Genomic DNA, 3,699 nt, shown 5'->3' with positions numbered 1-3,699 from the left:
AACAAACTATCCAAAAACGAAATTAAGAAAACAATTCTATTTACAATAACAACAAAAAGAATGAAATACTTAGGATAAATTTACCTAAAGAGGTGAAAGACTTGTACACTGAAAGTTATAAACCATTGAGGAAAGAAACTATGGGAGACATAGAAATGGCTAGACATCCCATGTTCATGGATTAGAAGAATTAAAATCTTTAAAATGCCCACAGTGCCCAAAGAAACATACAGATTTAATGCAATCTCTATCAAAACCCCAATGGCATTTTTACATTAATTTTAAAAAGCAATCATAAAATTAAAATGGAACCACAAAAGACTACCCATATCCAAAGCAATCTTGAGGGACAAAAAAAAAAAAAAAAAAAAGCCAGAGTCATCACACTTCTTCATTTCAAAATATATTACAAAGCTATAGTAATCAAAACAATGTGGTACTGACATAAAAACACACATGTAGACAAATGTAACAGAATAAAGAGACCAGAAATAAATCCATATATTTACAGCTAACTGATCTTTGACAAGGATGCCAAGAGGACACAATGGGGAAAGGATAGTATCTTCAATAAATGTCATTAGAAAAACTGGATAGTCATACACAGAATAAAATTAGAACCTTATCTCACATCACATACAAAAATAAACTCAAATAGATTAAAGACTTTGACATGAAGACATGAAACTGTAAAACTACTAGAAGAAAGTATAGAAAAAAGGCCTCGACATTGGTGCTGGCAATGATTTTTTGGACATAACACCAACAGAAGAGGAAACAAAACCAAAAATAAACAAATGGTATTGTATCAAACTAAAAAGCTTCTGTCACATGGTAGCTCATTACTTGCTTTGAGGCAGGTGCGGTGAGCCTACTGTGGGCTGGTCCAGGTTCCTCAGGTTCTGCCACCCAACCACTACCCAGCCAGTTGGTGGAGAGGAGAGGTACACTTTATAGGTCCTTGATGAACCAAGAGAACCCTCCACCACATCCAGGCCCTGGTCCATCAGCCCCATACCCACCTTATCCACAAAAGCAAATGGGCCCAGGACTATGGGAGGGGGCCCTACCCACCTTTTCAAGGGTACCCTATCAAGGATACAAGGATACCCACAATACGGTTGGCAGGACAGACCTCAGGAGCCTCCTAAAACCACAGTGTATATGGTAGAAGGCCAAAGAAGAGACGAGCTGAAACCATCCACCTACCTCACAGCCTACTGGACTGCTTCTGTTGCTGCTGTCTCTGGGGCATGCTCACCTGACCAGCCCAGTCATCCTGTTCTGCCAGCTCTGCCACACCTCTGATAGGTGTACCTGCCCCTGTCTCGTCTGATTGCTGTAATAAATGACTAGCTCTGCACAGACACCTATACCTTTGGCACTATGGGATTCTAGATTCGTGAGGGCTGCTGCGGTTTAATTCAGTGACTTGATCTCTTTAATGTCCAAAATACATTTCTTATTGATCTTTTAAAATGTGCTAAGTGACTTTTTTTGGCCAAAGGCTTAGTTGTGGAAAATATATTTATAATTTTGTAATTATACATTCAAGGTAGTGGCAAAATGCAACACACCATGAATGATTTCTCTGCTTACACCCTGTATGTTTCAATAAATTTGTTCAAACCTCCAAAAAAAAAAAGAAAAAAGAAAAGAAAAAAAAAGAATCAACAAAGTGGAAAGGCAACCTATGAAATGGGAGAAAATATTTGCAAATCATATATCTGATAAGGAGTTAATATGCAAAACACATAGGGAACTCATACAACTCAGTAGCAAGAAAACAAATAACCAATTTGAAAATGAGCAAAAGATCTAAATAGATATTTCCCATTTGTTTATTTTTGCTTTTGTTTCCTGTTCTGTTGGTGTCATATCCAAAAATTCATTGCCATCAGCAATGTCAAGAAGGCTTTTTTCCATGCTTTCTTCTAGTAGTTTTACAGTTTCAGGTCAAAACTTCATTTTGAGTTTATTTTTGTGTATGATGTGGTGTATTTGTATGTCTCAACAGAAGGCATACAAATGGTCAGCATGGAAATGAAAATGCGCTCAACATCAGGAAAATGCAAATCAAAACACAATGACATATCACCTCACACCTGCAAGGATGGCTCTACTATCAAAAAAGACAAAAGTGTTGGTGAGGATGTGGAGAAAAGAGAACCTTTGTACATTTTTGATGGGGATTTAAAGTGGCACAACCACTGTAAAAAACAGTATGGAGTTTTCTCCAAAGTTAGCAATAAAACTACCATATGATACCACTTCTGGGTGTACATTCAAAAAGAATAAAATCAGGATCTCAGAGATACTTGCACTTCTGTGCTCATTGCAGCATTGTTCACAATCACCAAGATATGGGAACAATCCAAATGCCCACGGATGGCTGAATGGATAAAAAAAAATTGTGGTATATTTCTACTATGGGATATTATTTAGCCTTTAAAAAGAAGGAAATTTTGCCACTTGTGACAACATGGATGAACTTAGAGAACATTATGTGAAATGAAGTAAGCCAGACACAGAAAGACAAATATTACATGATCCCACTTACATGTGGAATCCAAAAAAGTGAAACTCACAGGAACAGAGAGTCAAATGGTAGTTGCCAGGGGCTGAAAGGTGGGGGAGATGTTGGTCAAAGTGTAATTGCAGTTCTGCAGGATAGATAAGTTCTGGAGATCTAATGTACAGTGTGGTGACTCTAGTTAGTAATACTATACTGTATACTTGAAATTTGCTACGGGGGTCAATCTTAGGTATCCTCACCTTAAAGAAGGGAAAGAAGGAAGGAAACAAGAAAGGAAGGAAGGGAAGGAGGAAGGGAGGAAGGGAGGAAGGGAGGAAAGAAGGAAGGAAGGAAGGAAGGAAGGAAGGAAGGAAGGAAGGAAGGAAGGAAGGAAGGAAGGAAGGAAGGAAAGAAGGAAGGAAGGAAAGAAAAAGAGAATTAGTGAAGTGATGGGTGTGTTAATTGTCATGATTGTGGTGATTATTTCCCAATGTGTGTGTGTATATATATATATTCACATCAGTTTGTACACATTAAGCATATGTAACTTTTATTTGTTAATTAAACCTTAAAAACTGTTCAATATAAAATAACTCAAAATATTAAAATAAAATATTAAAATAAACACTGCCCTCTTTCTCCAATGAGGAACTTGGCTTTTGATGGTAGCAAAAATTCAGAGAAGAAAGCCAAATGCCACTAAGGAAAAAGTTGTTGAGAAATTATTCATTATATATTTGCTGTATTTGCTAGTATTTTACTATATGTATTTACATTAATAGGTTCCAGGGATTAGGACCTGATGTGTTTAGGGGGCTACTTTCCAGCCTTCCACATTAGGCTTTATATCCCTATTCCCAAAAACCTTTTTAGCTGAGCAACTCAACAGCCACTGAAAGGTTATGTTTCATCTTAGAAAGGTAAATTATAAGAAATATAAGTTAAGTAAATATATATATTTACTTGTTAAGTAAATATATATATTTGCTAGTATTTATTTTTGCTATGTATTTGTTAGTATTTTAGTCATTCATTAATCAAACCATCTCAGGGTCCCTTGATGGGAAATGACAGTGAACGCAGTTCTGTCCATTTCAGAGTTAGAGTAATTTGGGTCACTCGGGGTCCAGGTTACAGTTTCAATGTTAACAGGATTAACAGAGATAAAGGAAGCCTGTCTCAAG

At 36.7% G+C, this 3,699-nt stretch overlaps 1 pseudogene; it reads left to right on the top strand.

Moving 5' to 3' along the window:
- Positions 1-964: 964 nt before the first annotated feature.
- Positions 965-1,265, top strand: LOC103236162 (cysteine-rich and transmembrane domain-containing protein 1 pseudogene; annotated as a pseudogene).
- The last annotated feature ends 2,434 nt before the right edge of the window (positions 1,266-3,699 follow it).

Source organism: Chlorocebus sabaeus, chromosome 23 (assembly GCF_047675955.1).
Source record: "Chlorocebus sabaeus isolate Y175 chromosome 23, mChlSab1.0.hap1, whole genome shotgun sequence".
NCBI lineage: Eukaryota > Metazoa > Chordata > Mammalia > Primates > Cercopithecidae > Chlorocebus > Chlorocebus sabaeus.
This window is presented reverse-complemented; position numbering and strand designations above follow the sequence as displayed.